The following is a 19411-nucleotide window of genomic DNA, read 5'->3' as shown; positions in this document are numbered from 1 at the left end:
CTAATCGTTTTTGAAGTTATGCGCTGATGTAGCTTCTCAATTACGGCATTCTTTGGTTGCATTGTTTAATGTGTTGTTGTATTATTAATAATACAAATCAAATGGGTTATTAGCTGCCTTGTATACTAATTTTTTAATTTCCCTTGTATACTAGAAATATTTTAAATAAATAAATAAATAAATCATACTTACTGACCTTCAGGGTTTGTTGTACAGTATAGATTATAATGGAGTGTATTTGAAATGGTTTGAACACCTTGAACGAGTTAATTACGATTAGTTACCATGCCTACACGCAGAGCAATACCTCACTGGTCAAATTTCTTTCTGTTGGGAGTTTTAAAGCCAGTGCTAGAAAGAAAAATAAATTAAGGTGGCAGCCCTAGCAATGAAGGAAAGGGGAAATTGCTGTCTCTGACTGTTCACAAAAATAGATGGGGCTTAACTCAGTCTTTCCCTGCTCTGGAATATTTTCTTCCTGTGAAAGAGGGACTTTTTGTTAAGAGAAATGGCACTTTCCATCCACTGCAGGGCATTCCTCCTCCCGCCCCCCCCCCGCCCCCGCCAGGCCAGTTCTTGTATCGTGTTCCAGGTTTGAGAAGCGGCATTAACAACTTATCCTAATATTTACCTTGTAACAATATTTAAGTTCGAAAAGATTTCATGTGATTGTGTCTGCTAGGCTAATATATGCAAAGTACTGGAAATGAGCAAACAACTTCAAAGAAAAAGTAATCCAGCATTAAAGGAGTGGGTCACAAAACTGGAACATGTCTGAATGAAACTGAAAATGATTTACATCTTACTGGAATGTCAAGACGAAAAAATACTGTTGTTGTTTTTTCCCCTTGCTTAGAATGGGAGTGTTAAACCACTCCCTCAATAAAACGGTGTGTGCCTCTGCTTATTTTTGTGATATTATTCTCCTATTTTATTATTTTGCTCATTCACCCATTTCAGTGCTTTAATGTTTGCAAGTTGCTTTTAAACAGAAAAGATGCAAATTATATATATTATGTATATATAATTGTATTACATATATACAAGTGAAGCCTGGGCACACTTTGTACATGCTTGGAGGAACTGTTAGCCCAGCAAGGTTGTGGAGCTGTGCAGTTTGAAGGGAAGGCTTCGTAGCTCAGTGGCGAAGCACCTGCTTGGCATGCAGAAGGCCTCAGGTTCAATCCTTGGCATCTGCTTAGTTGGGGCTCAGTATATTAAGCTGAATAAAATCAGTTTTCCCTCCTCCTGGGTGTGCCAAAAAGCAAGAGAATGAGAAACAAATTCTGTTTGGGTTCTAATGAAGCCATCACAAATACACACACACACACAGATTCAAAACGGCGGGAAAGGAGCAGCCCGTTTGTTCGCCTCGTTCGCGCGCGCGCGCCCTTCCCTAGCGGCCCTGGAGCGCTTGGGCTCTCTCTTCCTCTCTGCCTATGTAGCTGTTGCCACCGACGCTCAGCTCTCGGGCTGACCTACTTTCCACGCCAGATTCCCAGCGTGCCAACCTGGGGAGCGCGCAGCACAGGAGCGCGCAGGAGCGCGACAGAGAGAGCACTGGGAGCCCTTGCTTGTCAACTCTCCGTGGCGGCCGCTCATCCTCGGATGGGACGCCTCGCTACGCTGCGCTGCCTGCTTGATGCTGCCGCCGCCGCCACCGCCGCTCCTCGGTCCTTTGGAGTTTGGCTGCCATCACCACTTCAGGAGGGATGTTCCTGAAATGTGTTCTCCCTCCTCCTTGGCTGTGCCAAGCGAGACAGATAAATAAATAGCGCGCGTGCACCCACACTTATACCAAGGCTCTCTTTCAGCGTGGGTGGCACTCTCTAGCCACCTCCGCCTGGCTGGGCATGATTGGGATGGGTTCAGTTGAACCCTTCCCCGCCTCCACACACACACCCCCACACATAGCAACCCGGCTTCCATTACTATCCAATATCTGGACGGGGGTGGTGGGGTGGTGGTCCGGCTCTCTTCTGTCAGAGATTCCCATTAAGGCGCGCTCCGTGGGAACATTTCCCCCTCATGCCCAGCGAGTTCCTTCTGCCGGTGCTTGAGGATGCGCTCCTCCTCTCCTTCACGTGCACGAGTAGGTCTCTCAGCCTATCTACCTAAATCTCCCCTCCTCTAAAGTAAGGGAGCTCTTCGTTATGCGCGTCCCACAGCACAGCAGAGGTTCGCTTCCCCGAAGCGCGCCGCCGCCGCCGCCCTACTCAGCGCTTCTCGCTTTTGAGACAGCTCTTGGCAAAGCGCGCTCTCTCTGTGTGTGTCTCTTCCTTCCTTTCCTCCAGTCCCGTCCTCCGCCTCGGCCCTCCCTTCAAAAGATGTGGCTGGCTGACTAAACTGACTGGACTTCTCCGCGAGCTAGAGGCGCGCGCACGCGCTCCCGGGTCCTACTGACCCAGGAGGAGCGGCGGGAGCGCGCCCGCAGCACGGGCGATGATGCCAAGGGAGGACGGGCTAACCCCAGCAAGCCGTGCATGTATGTGTGTGTGTGAGTGTGTTGGGGAGTTACACAACCAGTCAGGGCAGATTGCGTGCTGCAAATGTGAGTTTTCCCCAAGTAAGCCAAAGCTCCCGTCTATCTTTCTCCACCTCTTACTTGGACCAACCCCGTCTTCTTATTTTTATTTTTAATTTTTTTGGGCGCCCCTTCAAGTGCCCTCATTGTTACCACTTTCTAGAGACGTTTCCATCCGCCCTTCCTTAAACAGTTTTCGGTTTTATTACGACTGTTGTTGTTATTCTGCTTGGGAAGGCGAGAATCGAAAAGATGATATGTGGTTCCTTCTCCTGGAGGCTGGCACCAGAACTGAGGACCCTCGCTGCTGTTGGTCGGGCATCTTCTTAGAAGAGAAGCTGGGTAAGTTCTTGCACTGGGGGCAGTTCGACTTTCTTTCAAACCGGGGTTCTCCCCCACCCCCACCCCCCACCACCACAGCGCGGAATGTTTGTTTTGCATATTTGCCTGGCATGTGCAGGCAGTCTAGGTGCCCGATGTGGGTGGTAACTTACTCTGTGCGGCATAAAAGTTTTGGGTTCTGGGGGTTGTCGGGGTTTATTTGCTCCCCTTGGTTGCAAGGCAATTGTTTTGTTTTGCAACTGCCTTTCCCTTTAATGAAGATGCCTGCAAGGTGAAGGAAATGGATGTGTTGGAAGATTCCCGGTCCGTCCTCGTTTCCTGATCTCCCAAATCGCGCTAAAGTCCTGTTGGTAGGACCTTTTCAAAACTCGCAGCAATGTATTTCAGCCTGAAAAGTAATTTTCTTTCTTTCTTTCTTTCTTTCTTTCTTTCTTTCTTTCACAAACCGGTGGAATGTGACAGGTTTTGACATCCAGGGAATCTTTAGCTAGACCAGGGCAGATTGAAATGGTCTTGCTAGATGTATATTATAACTTTGAATCAAATCAGAACCATGGAAACAAATGGAGAAGCATCTTTAATTTAAAGTCATCAAGGCTTACCTGTGTCTGAGTAGATTTCGGTGAACAAATAGCATAATTAATTCGAAATACTATGCATAGTTTGAGTTTCAAAGGTATCATATAAGGAATCATATAAGGAAGAAGGCTGTTCCATAGTGTGCCCAGTTTGCTGTAAAAGAGAGTGATTTATCTTAGGCACAGATGAATGTGGTTGTGATGGATGTTGCCAGCTTTCTCAGTCTTTCATTGCAGAAGTCTATTAGAATGGTCCAACAGCAAAGGGGGGAAGCTAAGTCATATTCTGATATATAGATGTTTGATGCGAGGTCAAAAAGTTACTCCCTGTCTGACTTTGCAGACTGCTTATAAACAGGGAATTGTGGAAAACTGCTTATCAGCCGACAAAAACTGTAAATTGATTGCTCTTGTGAGTGGTTTGTATTAGAAATGTACAGCTAAGCCGTGCCCAGGTGACTCAGGCAGTGTCATAACCATCTTACAGAATGCCTGGCCTTTGTAAAATTACACAATCCCAAATGTCAGATCTGAGCCACCAGATATCCCGTTTTACCAGTCTACCTTAGATCCACCGCAAGTAGATTTAGAGAAGCAGCCCTGCAATGAATTGGAGAAGGAGGAGGAGAAGGAGGAGAAGAGGGGCAGTTGAGATGACATGATAATTAGTTGGGCTGTGATCTTCAAAACATACTTGGGAATAGTGCCATGAGCTTTAGTGGGAATAGTCAAGAACAAGTGGACTGAAAACTACAACTTTAAACAATTGAACAAACACCCTCCTGTTTCAGGAGAGATTTTAGGGGGATGGGGTTGGTATTAATAAACCTTTTTAGCAAGGTGCACTTGAAAACAGACATCATTATCCTCAGACATCCTTAAAAAGGGTGCAGTAGGAATATGCTAAGAGGGAAGAGATTTATTACAGGGAGATTATTTTACCTTGCCCAGTAAAAGCAGTGTTGATCTAATTAGTGAGACAAAATGTTCCATTTGTTCAGACTCTGAAATGTCAGGAGTCATTCTGTTTCTTAATAACAACAAAAACCCATACTGCTAATTCACCTGTAGTTGCCTACCCTAATTTATGGGATTCTTTTCTGCTAATACCTGGGGCTTTGGATAGGTCCATCACCTGATGAAATATATCTTAGCTGATTGGTTGTATGAATTTTAATTGATTCACCAATTAATTAAAGGCAGACGAATCTGCAAAAATGCACATGCAAGGAAATCAATACTGCTGCAAAGAAAGTAAGTAAAACGAGTTACTTAAAAAGAGGGATTAGCTCCTGTGTGAGGCAGAATAATGTGGTATCTAATAGCAGATTTTTTTAAAAAATAGATATTTTAATACAAAAACTGTGCATAGAGTGTTTTGCAATACATAGTTTTTGTAAGCCCTTGTAACACTTCCCCCCCCCAAAAGTCTGCTGTTAGTTAATCAGCGTTAACATATTTTTAGTAAATCAAGTTTTTTTTAAGAAAAAAGAAAAAAAACTGATTAATGTTAAACCATTTAATGGCCTAATAGTGCACATCTATGCGAAAAATAAAGGCATGCTGTGTTCCTTGAAAGTAAAGCCCATTGAACTCAGCGTAATTTACTTACAAATGTTACAGCTCTAGTTTTGGACTAGTAAGCAGCTTTTAAGATCCAATATCAAAATTGGTATGGACAAGTTTGATGCAAACAGTGTACCATCTTATGGGGGGGGGGGGGAGGAAAAGTACTTGTACAGTATAATAGGTGTGGGGAAATCTGAGGCGCCAAATGCAGCCCCCCAAAGTCACTCTATTTGGCCCTTGAGATTTGCTCCAGGCCACACCCTTTTACAAGGTCATGCCCTTGTCATGTCAGGCCACATCCCTCTCTCAACCAGCCCCGCCCTACACTCTCAAGTCGTTTTGACTGACTGGAGCAGGCTTCCTCAACCTCGGCCCTCCAGATGTTTTGAGACTACAATTCCCATCACCCCTGACCACTGGTCCTGCTAGCTAGGGATCATGGAAGTTGTAGGCCAAAAGCATCTGGAGGGCTGAGGTTGAGGAAGCCTGGTCTGGAGTGTATCAGTGAAATGTAATAATGCCTCTTGCTTGCCTAGATAGAAAAGCAGTGTGACCCTAAGGGAGAACATGAAAAGATGTGTGTGGTGTAAAAAAAACCCCCTCTGACTATACAGCCCATGAGCTATGAACATCCTTGTTTCCTTAGATTCTCAACCTGTGCACAGCAGCGGAGGAAGCTGCTCAGGCGCCTGGGGTGAGCTGCCCATAGGGGTAGGGTGAGCGATCCATAGGGGCAGGATGAGTTGCCCATAGGGGTGAAGAAGTTGGCATGTTCAGATGCTTGGACACTGGTGCAGGATGGACCCAGAGACCCATAGCTATCAGGATTTGATCTATTATGTTCATCAGAGGCTGTGGCCTGTGTGGGGTAGTGGTTAGAGTGTTGGATTAGTGCTTCAAGTTCAGAAGGGGACTTTGGACTAGTCAATACCTCCCAGCCTAACTTACCTCCCAGGGTTGTTGTGGGAATCAAATGAGGAGGTGAATCATGTCCATCACATTGGGCTCCTTGGAGAGAAAAAAGTGGGATACAGTGGTACATCGGGTTACATATGCTTCGGGTTACATACACTTCAGGTTACAGACTCCGCTAACCCAGAAATAGTACCTTGCGTTAAGAACTTTGCTTCAGGATGAAAACAGAAATCGTGCTCCAGCGGCGCGGCGGCAGCGGGAGGCCCCATTAGCTAAAGTGGTGCTTGAGGTTAAGAACAGTTTCAGGTTAAGAACGGACCTGTGGAACGAATTAAGTAGGTAACCAGAGGTCCCACTGTATAAAAAATAAATATAAAAAAGCACAGGTGGGCAACTTTGTCAGCCAAAGGCTGCATGCATCCCTGATGTCATTTTATGTGGTCTTCTTAGGATCATAGAAGGCTTGTCATATACCAAGTTAGAACATTCGTCCACAGATGGTATTTAACATCCACCAGATTGGCGAAAATGTCTTTAAAAAGTAAAAAAAGGGTATTATGTTGGAAGTGTGAAGAAAATGAGGGATCCTTTTGCCACATTTGGTCGTCCTGTAAAGTAATTAAGGAATACTGGAAAACTATATATAAAGAATTTAAAAATATATTTAAAAAAAAATCTTTCCCCAAAGACACCCGAGATTTTCCACTTGGGGGTGGTAACAACAGATGTCTCCCCTCCACACAAAAAACCGAAAGTGTCTATTACTATACGCCATTGCCACAGATAGAACCTTATTGGCACAAAGGTGGAGAACAAGTCTAGTACCCACTAGGGAAGCTTTTAATGTTTGATGTATCACAGTATTTTAATATTCTTTTGGAAGCCGCCCAGAGTGGCTGGGGAAGCCCAGCCAGATGGGCGGGGTATAAATAATAAATTATTATTATTATTATTATTATTATTATTATTATTATTATTACATAAGGAAGAATGGCAGTGTAAAATGCTCTAGTATGCTGAACTGTCTGGTCTGATGAACAGGATAAGAGAAAATGAAGATAGCGAATACAAGGAGGAATAGATAATGTTTATTGACTATTTCAAGAACCAGTACAGACAAATACACAGCTTAGCAGGTCTCGAGTAAATCCAGCAGAGTTGAAATATATATTTTTAACAAATTGGATGATTAAAAAGGTGTGGATTACACGGAGTAGCAGAAAAGCAAAGGAACCAGGAAAAGTGTGGAAGGGAAGTCATACGGTATATGTATACATACTGTATTTGGTACGAAGATGTAAGTGGGACAGGGGGAGAGGAGGGGACTTAAAGATGCTCTTTGTTCCTGTTTTGGAAAATGCAAATTAAAAAAATGGAAAAAAGAACATTCGTCTTTATGCACTGTACACTGACTGGCTCTCCAGGGTTTTAGGCAGGAGGCATTCCCAGCTATACCTGAAGATGCCAGGGACTGAACTTTGTACCTTTTGCAGGAATAGTAGATGTTCTGCTACTTAGCCGTGATCTTTTCCTATTCCTCCATCCCATCAGGGCAGCTTCCTTCCTGTTTGCATCCTTATTTTCCTGGACTTTTAAAAGTTTTCCCTCACTTTCTGTGCAGTTTTATTTTATTTTTATTTTTTTATATCATATTTATTAAAGTTTCCAGAAATATAGAAATACAAAGAAAAAGAAAAAGAAAAAAAAGATACTTGAAACCTTACTTTCATTACCTACTTTCTGGGACTCCCCCCCTCCCCCTCCCAATTGTATTCCCTTTTCATTAATTTGGTTCTACAAGCTCTCACTCCCAATTTGAAGCTTAATTTGTTTAACCCACTATCCAAATTGAATTGTACAAATCTTACCACCGTCCCACATCATTAACAAGAAAAGAAAAAAGATTTTCCCCAAGATCCACCCCAGTTCCTTCCACGAATTCCCTTTTTTAAACACGTCCAATCAAAATAAAATGACATACGTAAGTTATATAAAGAAATAGAAAATAAAAGATATAAAAAGATTCAAAAGATGATTACACAGCCTTTGGATTCCAAATCTCCCCCCCCCCTTCCCCGGTTTGAATTCCCCATGTCCATCAGTCTATATGTTATCAGCCTGTAGGTCTCAAGTCATGGCCAAATTTCTCCCCAATTCCATCTTGCCGGTTTTCTTTTAATTTATTAATTTTAATAATATTTAACTTCAAACGTCCAATCTAACAGAGGCCTTTAATTTCCTTGATCTTTACCACTCCTCCCATTGTTCTTTCCGTGTCGTAGTCAGTCCTTTGTTCTTCTTATTCCTCACTTTCTCAGGTTTCTTGTCCTGTGCAGCTGCTAAAACGTTCTAATTCAGAAATCTGGTATCTCTACAGAGGTTTGTTATTCAGGAACAAAAACTTACGTCCAGTCCCTTCCTTTCTTCAATAGAAAATTCTATTGTCTCCTTTAATGTAAATACCTCTGTAGACAAAATACTATTTCAGTTTTGCAGCTTTCCCAGAAGATAACAAGTCCTGTGCGAATCCCGGAGTATTTTTCCACTTACGACCGTTCTTGTAATGTCCCGAAACCCCTCTAGGGGGATTGTAATAACTTTGTATCCTCTAATCCAAAAGTCAAATTGTTATTCCTTATTTTCCGACAGTTTATATCCATATTACAGCAAATTGTAACAAAATTAACCAGCAAAGTCCTCATAACAAAGTCCTCTTTATATTCTCCAGCTTTGACAGCTACTTTGACAGCTGTCAAAGTCTCCGTCTCTCTTCACCAGGCTCTGCGAATCGCCCCGGTTCCCATGGGGGGGGGTTGCATTTTCCTTCTCACCCTCCACTCTTCTCCTCCAGCACAGTTCTTATAATTTCCCATCGTGGAATTAATGATTTTTATCAAGAGTATACTTCCCTTTCGACCTTGGTTACCCAGTCCTTGTTTTGGAATATTTACAATAGGGGGGGGATTGACTTCCTTTTTAGATCGCCCCCGCTCGTGCCTAATCCGAAAAAAAATTCCTTTTTTTTCTCCTTTTGAACCCGGTTTCCCAATTACTCACGGGTTGTTGTTAATAGTCCAAATTTCCAATGGAAGAAGTCAGCGCTCTCCGTCGAATGGCATGCGGCTGCGCTCGGCAGGGAAAGCAGAGGACTCAAAGCACCACGCCGCTCCCCGGCACCCGATCCGAAGCCTTTAAAAAGGCTCCTTCACGAGTCGGGAGGGCGCTAATGGTGCCAGCCGAGTCACCCATGTCCACGGGCTCCGTGCCCGTGGTTTTTAAGGGTCCCCGCGTCGCCGGCGCGGTAGGACCCAGCCCCTGCCGAGCAGACTCCCTCCGGAGCTCGGAGGGAGTCCGCCATTCGGCGATGGCGCCAACCCGGAAGTTCACTTTCTGTGCAGTTTTAGATCAGTTGGAAGGGGCAGTTTTTCGCATCATGGAAATAGACGGTTTTTGATTAAATCATTGCTTGTGTGGCTTGTATATGTTTTATTCACCAGCTGTCTGAGAAAAAAAGTGCATAGGCTTCTACCATACATGTGTGAGATGCTACTTTCACTTGAAAAGCAATATACATATTTGAGAGTAACTGCTTCAACCCCAGTGGGGCTTACCTCTGAGTAGAACTTCGTAGGATTGAGATTCTCAGTTAGCCATAGAGAAAACTAAAGCAGGGTTGCGTCTCGCTCCATCCATCGTTAGCTCTAACTCTGCCCACTATGGTATGGGTTCCTAGAGGAATGAATGAATGAATAAAATAATAAAATAAAATAAAATAATGTTACCCTTCCTGATCCAGACCACTCCATTTAAAGTACATTACGGCAGTTTTGTGTGCAATCCTAACCATATCTACTCAGATGTGAAACCTATTGAATTCAATGGGTCTTTTCCCCAGATAAGTGGGACTAAGATGGCAGCCATTTTTTATTTTTTACTTTGGTGAAGACAGCTTGAATCAGAAAGCCTTTTGGGTGGAGTTGGAGGCAGGGATGTCAACACAAATAAAATACTGGAGGGGGGCAGGTAAGCCCCACCCCACGTAATTGATCACAAAATGTGGCATTCACACTATTTGAATAGCCATGCCTATCGACTTTGGGGGTTTTCTTTTGGGGAGCGGGGTAGGATGAAAGGACCTCGGCCTCTAGGAGTTGTCATAGCAAGTAGGCCTGATGACCACTCTGGGGTCTTTTATATTCTTTATTTATATTCTTTATTAAAAATAAAAAAGAATTATAAGGCGAAAGAAGAAGAAAAGGGAGAGGGAAAACTTATAAACTTACAAGATTGTTATTATACTCATCCTAAACCTGGAATAGGGGAAGCGGGTGGCGCTGTGGGTTAAACCACAGAGCCTAGGACTTGCCAATCAGAAGGTCAGCGGTTCAAATCCCTGCGACGGGGTGAGCTCCCGTTGCTCGGTTCCTGCTCCTGCCAACTTAGCAGTTTGAAAGCACATCAAAGTGCAAGTAGATAAATAGGTACCGCTCCGGCGGGAAGGTAAACGGCATTTCCGTGCGCTGCTCTGGTTCACCAGAAGCGGCTTAGTCATGCTGGCCACATGACCCGGAAGCTGTACGCCGGCTCTCTTGGCCAATAAAGCGAGATGAGCGCCGCAGCCCCAGAGTCAGTCACAACTGGACCTAATGGTCAGGGGTCCCTTTACCTTTTAAACCTGGAATATTGCACCACTTGGAGATTGCGGTGGTATGCAACACTATTTTAGCTTTCTCTTTAACTAGCCAGTTTTCTGCCTTGGAGGCCTTTCCATCCTTCCATGCAGGAGCATTTGGGCATCTTGGTTCTAGTTGCAGTCGGAAGTTGCACAGTGATTTTTTTCCTTCCCCTACTGCGTAGTAATAACAATCTACGGTTTTCAGTGGTAGCTTTCTACTTTAAGCCCCCCCCCTTTTCACCTGACAACTGCCGGCAAATATTGAAGTGTTATTGAACCAAATATCTTCTCCCCATATGTATTGCTCTTAATTTACTGCCCTTCGTATGTATTTATGGTGGTGTAAACGCCAGCAGGATCTGCCCCAATGGATTTCGGTTTGCCAGTAACATCCAGGCTTGTACCATCGATGCTGGAGAAGACTCACCATTCTGTATCACAGCTGTACTGCCAGCCTCTGAGACAGAAGCATGCTGTTACAAGTATTGCTCTTTGCAAAAGCACTTTAAGGAGGAAATGAAAGTTCATTGAATTTAACAAAGTTTTCTTGTTTACTTCAGTGACTAATAATGTCCTGAACCGTATCCTAAACCCATCAGCTCTCTTACAACGGTCGATATGTTCAGGATGCTGTTAGGGACATGGAACTAGAGAACATTTACCTCTGTTCTATTGCTATAGCTGTGTTTCCTCCCCTATGTTTTTTACACTCAGTGGGTTGTAGTCTAGTCAAGAGTAAAACCCACTGAAACTAATGAACATAATTTACATGGGCATATCAGTTTCAAGGGATCTACTCGAATTTAGTTAAGCACAACCCCAAATCTAATGCCAAATGAATTCTGATCATGTTTAAGTAAGCGTCTGCAGCCAAGATTACAATCTGAATCACTGGGACTTACTTCTTCTTAGATGTGCATAATTTTGTACTTTTAAGAACATGGAGAGTGACCTTTTATCTGATCAGACTGTGCCTGCTCTGCTGGGTTTCAGAAAGAGATCTTCCCCATCATGTGCTAACCCAGTGGATGCCTTGAATGATGGTCAGGGGTGCCGCGGGAAACACTGGCCTCTGTCCCTCTTTCCTTCCCTCCCTCCTCTGATGCCCTCTTGCGTCTCTGCCTCCCAAAGACTTGCACAGTTGTTTGTTGCAGCAGCCCTCGCTACAAGTTAATGGTGCCTCTGGGGATGACCAGGGGGTGCTTCCCAAGCCCCTGTGGGGCAGTGTGAGGAGACACCTCTCTTTGGGGCTGGGCTGGGGCCAGCTTAGAGACCAGGGGCGGCAGCAGCGACTGCCCAGAGGACTCCCAAGGAGAGGAGAGAGGAGAGAAGGCTGAGGGAACACTCCACAAGGGAGGGTGCTCAAAAAGGGGTAAGGGGTTGCCAGCTCTGCAGGCAAGGGGTGACTTAGCTGGGCTCCTGAACCCCAAAGGGGTGCCGTAGAAAGAATGCAGTTGGTCAAGGGGGCCATGGACTCAAAAAGGTTGACAATCTCTGAGATGCCTGGGGTTAAATGTAGAACTTTCTGCATGCAAGCGAACCTTTTCATACCACTGATCTACTACTTTGTCTTATTGGTTGGCTGCCCCCCTGCTCACCACCACCTTTGCCACTCATTTCCAGTTCCGTATGGGACTGGACTTGGATTCAGGCGGCTCTACTATTCTTTTTTTAATTTAGTGCTGTGGCCAATCATTGTGTGTGCATGTGTATATATATGCATGTGTGTCTTAAGGATCTGAATAGTAAGGCTATTGTACACATTAAAATGCAGTGGGGTTGTTTCCTCCCACTGTGTTTCAAGACACATTTTTATGTTTTTGCACATACCAGAGAGGGGGCAGGGAAGTCTTCAACAGACGCACATTACTTCTTTGGTTTTCCCATGCTTGCAGCCCTCCTGAACTCCTTTTCATAGAAGCTGCTATCTGCACATGTGCAAAGGCTGTCTCAAATGTACACACCTCAGCCTAACCACAGCTTACATTAAGCTGGTTTGAGGGAAAGCATAGCAAACAAGAGTGTTTCTCAAGAAATTGCATATGGATTGTAGCTAACATCATGCATACTCGAAGTCACCAGCAGTAGCAGCACACTGGAGCCAAAGTTAATGATAATGTGTACACAGCCTATATCCTTGTCAATGTGTATACATAAATTACTAATCATGAAAATCTACAACCCCCTTTTCTCATTTGCATGCCCACATGTGTCATTGTAGCACATCAGTGGCCTGGAACCAACTCTGTTCTGGTTTAGATAAGCTTCATTGCTTTCATTTGCTGAAGAAGAAGGCTTATTCACCGTAAGCGATCACTTGAGCGCTCATTCATTCATTTCACGCATTTCTAGCCTTCCTATCAGTTTTAAGCTGTTCAAGTTACCTTCCAACATTAAAACCACACATAGATTGCAATTAAAAACACAGGAAAGAATGTTGTGAAAATACAGTCCATAAAATAGCATTGATGGTAATAAAAATGCAGAAATCACCGTTCATTAAAGGCAAATGAAATTGTTTTGCATTGGTGTCTAAAACCCAAAGGATCTGGAGCCAGGATGCATATCCTGGAAGCCAGTTCTGTAGACTTGGTGGGAGTAAATAAAAAAATGTAATTTGCAGTTGCCACCCCATTTTTTGTAGTCCCATCAGCACCCCCCCCTTCCCTTAAAGCAAATTCCATCTTCAAGAGAGGGGTTTCTACAGGACCTCAACCATAAATCACCACACACATACCCAGCTGATGCAATTTCTTCTTTTTTGTTTTAAAGAAAACCCTGCATGTTAGACACATTTAACGGTTGGTTCTTCCTGCCCTCTGCAACTCGTGTGCAGTTTGCCCAGAGATGGCTCTCGTCCACTTATTTCTGATCATGAATCAGGTGCACAGACTTGTTACTTCCATTTGCATAAGGGAGGTGTTTAATACACCCCCTCCATCGCAGTCCACCATGTACTGATGCATCTTCTGACCCCCATAACAAGGCTGTAAATATCTGCAGAAAGTAAAGGTGGGGGTGCATGTTAATTGTTTGGGCTTGTTTTGCCTGTGTGTGAGATGCTTCTGTCAGACCAGAGGTGAATGTGTTACTCCTCTTCTAGTGAACATCAGGTCCTTTAAAAAATGGGCAAAGGGAAGCACACAGCAGATAAAACTGCACTAGGGTGTGAAGTCTTGGATGTTCTCCCTGCAGAGGAACAACTGTTTTTTCAAAGGAATTGTGGATGTAAAAAATACACCGCCTCCTCTTTCTGCTAGGAACTGAAAACAATTTAAGATTCTTAGCCTGGAGCATAGATTTGACAGCTGATAAGCTGTCCTCTTCCTAGAATTTGAAATAGCAGTGCACTCTCAGAAAGTAATAAAAGAGGAAGTCTGATTTACCTCCCTCTGGTAAGTTATCTGATCTTATTTTGCTTCTCTTACTCTTGAAGTCAGGGGCAAGGCTTCCAAGTTTACATTTTTACCAAGTGCCTCTCTCAGCAGATGCAACACGTGTTATTAACTCTTCAGTTACCACGACGACTTGCATGAGTTAGCATTTTTTAAAAAACAGTAAATCTGATCTTCTCTTTTGCAGCGGACAGCAGTTTAGAGACTGTGGTAGATATTTCCTGTTTTCTATATTGATTTAATGACAGGGAGTCAATGGGCAAAGAGAGTTGCCAAAAATAGTAATTTATGGCTGCTGTCTGCTGATTGATGTTTGTATTGAACAAGTCACATTTGTTAATACTGGAAGATTGCCGGACATCTTAATTTAGGAGTTCTCTACTAACTGAATAATGAGGCACTTAATTTTGCAAAAACCACAAGGCTATTATTATTACAAGTGATTGTTTTGATACAGTAATCTCTCTTCTTCAGCAGGGGTCTTGTTCCAAGAGTTCCACATACAGTATACACAAAAATCATGTATAGTATACTGAAACTTTTGGAGCTGCCCCGTGGCTAGCTGTTGAGGGGAAGAAACAGAACATCTTTAACACTCCCCAGCCAGTGTGCTGAGCCAGCCTTGGCCAGCAAGCAAGGTGGAGAGCTTAAAAGTTCTTGCTTGGTGTTACCCAGTGCAAAAAGAGCTTTTAAACTATTTGCCTCGTCCGCACAGCATGCTGGCTCTTGGAAGGCTAGGGATGCTCATGAGAGGTCTCACCTGGCTTGCCCTGCAAAATCTCATAAGAGCATCCCAGAGCCAGTACACCGAGGGGGGGCTTGCATTTGTGCTGGGTAACCCAAGTGGACCCCATGAAAATAGCCTTTAAGCTCTCTGCCTTGCTTAGCATGACTTGCACAGATTCAACCAGCCCATCCTTAACCGCATATCAGAGGCAGCGCGACTGGTTCCCCCGCAGTGGGTGCCTCGCCGAGGGGGGTGCTGCAGGGCTTTGCAACTATGATGTAGTATTAAGTGCAGAACGGAAGGCAGTGGTGGGGAGCACCAAATTTTGGCCTTGCACAGGGTGCTGCTGAAATCTGGAAAACCAAATGGTTGAAATTGTGCAAGACAGGGGGTTGGACTAGATGACCCTCAGCGTCCCTTCCAACTCTTCACATCTATGATTCTATGAAATTTAAATTGAATTTTAAATTGTGCTTTGTTTTTTAATTAATCTGTTATAGTTCTTATTTGCTTATATTACATTTTTCTGATGTGCGTGTGTGTCTTGACATTGATTTGATTTTGCTTTGTGAACTGTCCCTGACCAAGGGATTTCTGCTATGGGATAGGCAAATATATATGCAATGGGATCTTTGAATTCAAGCCTGTGGTATAAGCTTGCCAACTTAACTTTGTACAGTACTTCAGGAATGTAGTTGATTGCAATTAATAAACAGGATCATATGACTGAAGGTGGTTCTTTAGCTAGTTGGGTCAAAAATATTTAGTGCATCTTCTAGAATTCTCAGTAGAGCTCAAGTTGGTGCCATCACTTAGTGGACAAAATAGCACACCTATGGAGGGCGGATATACTTTCTTCTTTGGTCACCTGACTACACCTTGTGTTTGCATTTATTTATCTCCTTCACAGCTCTTTCTCTGTGTTCTTGCCAGGTTCCCCCATCTGTTTTGTTTTGTTTGTGTTTTTACCATGTGTCCAATTCCTTAAGGCAAGAACAGGGAACCCCTGTCATTCTGAGAGCTGCATTCTTTTATGGACAAGTTCAACCTTTTGGAGGCTGCATGCCAGTGGTGGGCAGAGGCAGAAACTGGGTTTAGCCAGAGGCAAAAAGTTTGTGAGTGAGTGAGCGCAATGCTTCAGGACCAGTTTTTAGACTGAATTGTCCTTGGTCCTCACGATAGATGACTCTTCAGGAGAGGGACATGGGGAGTGCAATCCTGTTGCTCTTGCTTTACATCTCAGTGACTTTCAGTACTGTTGACCATGGTATCCTCTTGAGTTGGTGGCACTGTTTTCAGTGGCTTCACCTCTACTTAAGGGGCTGACTCAGAAAATAGTGATGGGCGATTATTGGTTTGCCCCCTGGCAGTTGTGCTGTGGGATGTAGCAGGGCATTATTTTGTACCCAATATAAAATAAATAAAGCTGGTGACAATGGTCATTATGAGATTTTGGGCATGGTGTCATCAGTATGCTGATGACACCCAACTCTGTTTCTCTGTTAGATCTCATTCAGGAGACGTTGCAACTTTTCTGAGCTGGTACCTGGATGCAGTGGTGACTGGATGAGAACCAATAAACTGAGACTGAATCCTGGTAAGACTTCATGTGTGAGCAGTTCTCAGGACCAAAAGTTGGGGAGTTTTTCAGTTCTGGAGCACTCCCTCTGAAAGAACAGATAGGTAGTTTGGGAGTAGTCCTAGATCTGCCTTCATCACTGGATGCTCATTAACCTCAATGGTGAGGAATGCCAATTATCAATATAAGTCTGTGATTTCTTCCTGGACAGGAATAGCTTGACCACTGTGATTTATGCATTTGGAACCTTGCAATTAGTCTGCAGTAAAGCACTCTGTGGGTATTCCCCGCACCTTGAAAGCTGGTGCAGAATACTTCAGCCAGGTTATTCAGTGGTGAACCTGGAGTGCCACCTTTTTCATCTGTGCTAAGAGAACTGTGTTGGCAGCCAATTAGCTACCCAGCAATGCTCAAGAACTTGTTATCAACATACAAAGCTCTGAACAACAATAATGTTGCCTGAAGGACCGGCTGCCCCTGTACAAACCTGCAAAATTGCTAGAGATCTTATTTGGGGGAGATTTTACTTGTGGTACTACACCAGTGACCTGATACTGTATAACATAGCTTTCTATTTTTGTATGTACAATGTCCCTTTAAAAGCAACCCCTATTCCCCACTTATTTTTCTTCCCTTAAAAAGCTGCCTTACAACAAGTCACACAAATGGTCCAAATAGCAATGCACTGCCTACAGCATTGGTTCTCAGACTCCCCCCCCCCCCCGGCTCACATTTTCAGAATAAAAATTTGCTCATGCCACACTGCATTTCTTATTGATAAGAAGTACATTGGAAAGCAAAAAAAGAAACAACTTGTAGCAGTGCTTGATTTTGAAAAGGTATCTATCCATATTATGCAAATAAAATAACATTTTGATGCGATACCATATTACACTGAAATGTTTCTTTGTTTGTCCCTGAATCTTCCTGCCACACTTGCAATCCCCTCCTGCCAACCAATGTGGCATGCCACAACCTTTGAGAGCCATGGGTCTATGGTGCCTGAAAGTAGCTCTCCTGGGTTTCAGACAGCCCTACCTGGAGATGCTAGGAATTGAATGTGGGTCTTTCTGAACACCAAGCAGGTGCTCTAGCACTGAGCTACATTCTGTTGATTCGAATAAACCCTGCTTCAGACCTGCCAGGGAACTGTGCATAACCCTTTAAATAAACCCATTATATTTACTTAATGGGGAACAACAGACAACAAAGGTGCCACCTTGTCCGAACTGTGACAACTCAGAGAAGGAGGAGGTGGTGGTTAAGAATTCTTTGGCCAACAACCCGTTAGCCCCTCCATAAAGTGGCCAGTTGTCAAAATCCTTGTTGTGCTATGTGGCTTAGCAGCCTTTTGCCAGATGTAATGTCGTTAGGGGGTGCGGGTGGCGCTGTGGTCTAAACCACTGAGCCTAGGGCTTTCCGATCAGAAGGTCAGAGGTTCGAATCCCTGTGACGGGGTGAGCTCCCGTTGCTCGGCCCCAGCTCCTGCCAACCCAGCAGTTCGAAAGCACGTCAAAGTGCAAGTAGATAAATAGGTACCGCTCTGGCAGAAAGGTAAACGGTGTTTCTGTGCGCTGCTCTGGTTTCACCAGAAGTGGCTTAGTCATGCTGGCATATGAGCTGGAAAAATTGTCTGAGGACAAACGTTGGCTCCCTCGGCCATTAAAGCAAGATGAGCGTTGCAACCCCCGAGTTGTTTGCGACTGGACTTAACTGTCAGGGGTCCTTTACCTTTTTAAAGTTGTTAGCAAAGACAAGAGGCCCCAGAGCCACTACCAAAATTGATGCTTTAGTCCACATATTTTCTTTCCATGCAGATGTTGCTAACTGTTAAGAAGACCTTCTAGTTTTGTCTTAGTGATTCTGGAGGTTGGCTTGCTGCCCAGCTCTGTTTGAATAGCGAATATCTAACCAAATTCCACTTTCTGCAATTAAGCAGAGAGAAAGGTGCAAAGCCCTTGCAAAATAAACATTCAAAACATGGGTGTCATTCAGATATACTGATCTCTGTGCAAATCTTTTTATTTTTATTTTTACTGCCAAGTCTTAATGTAATGCAAGGAGATAACATAAATGCAATGCAAGTGCTAATGCAAGGAGATAACATAAATAAAGTACCTGTTTCATTACTGTTTTCCAATTTCACATGTAAAACGCTGGGAATGATGTTCCACAATAATGGAGTGTGGCTGGAGTTTATTTATGACTACATAGGGCAGGCTTCCTTACCACCCGAGGAGACAATTCTTGCTTCTTCTGAAGCTGAAAAGACACATGTGCATTCTTTGAAGTCAGTCTGCTTTTCTTTAACTGTGTGTGCACATGCGCAAGCACTGTAAGCCCTGCGAGTAAGCTCCTTGAGGATGGCAGATTTCAAGCTTGTTTCATCACCATGGGGCTCCATTCAAGCTATTAGAAAAGCTCTGCTCAACTTCCAGAGTCACAATTTACATACAGTGGTTTGCCAGGCACCATGTCTTAATGCATTTTTTTCCAGCAGCTGTAGTATGTTATTAGAGCATAATGGTTGATGCCGTCGGTATCGGGTTCAGGCAGTTTTGCGGCACTATGATTTATATATATTGCTACCAGGCGGTTGTCAATGCCAGTATCTTCGCCATCTCAGGGACACGTAAGATTTGTCCAAAGACAAGTTGGAATGTGGTTAAGTACTTTAATTAGCTGATTGTATCACTCTTCAGTTTTGCCGTCGATTTTCCAGACACTTTGTAACAACAAATTGTTCTTCGTTACGCACCAGGGTGTTCAGATTATTTTGCTGTTCTCAAAACACTGCCAGGAACCTGAGAACCTTCCTAGCTTTCCACTTGCAGGCAGGAAGGAAATAGGAAAGCTTTGTTGAATGTCTTCTGGGCCTTCATGCAAGGCAAGTAAGTTTGTGTGTTTGCTTCTTCTTCTTTTTAAAAAAATAATGTTCCCAAAGATGGGAAGAACATGCAATGAACCATACACTTGTAAGGGCATGCAAAGAACATTTTGTGAGCTCCACCCTGGTGCAAGAATTCTCATTTCACGTCAGAAGTTGGCAACCCTATTTAGGTAATGTACCTGTACCAGGATGGCACTGTGGTGTGACATATGACTTG

At 43.8% G+C, this 19411-nt stretch overlaps 1 protein-coding gene across 10 annotated transcripts in view; it reads left to right on the top strand.

Moving 5' to 3' along the window:
* The first annotated feature begins 2379 nt into the window (after positions 1-2379).
* Positions 2380-19411, top strand: part of PASD1 (PAS domain containing repressor 1) — a 107223-nt gene continuing 90191 nt past the window's right edge. For 8 of the 10 annotated variants that reach the window (XM_080991108.1, XM_080991105.1, XM_080991099.1 and 5 more), the window contains exon 1: positions 2381-2866. The gene's annotated coding sequence lies outside the window, so the exon portion shown is untranslated. Of the gene's footprint in view, positions 2867-3043; positions 3217-19411 lie in introns of those variants that run through there. The other 2 variants (XM_080991102.1, XM_080991101.1) reach the window with 2 other exon arrangements.

This window comes from Podarcis pityusensis, assembly GCF_964106645.2.
Source record: "Podarcis pityusensis genome assembly, chromosome: Z".
Lineage (NCBI taxonomy): Eukaryota > Metazoa > Chordata > Lepidosauria > Squamata > Lacertidae > Podarcis > Podarcis pityusensis.
This window is presented reverse-complemented; position numbering and strand designations above follow the sequence as displayed.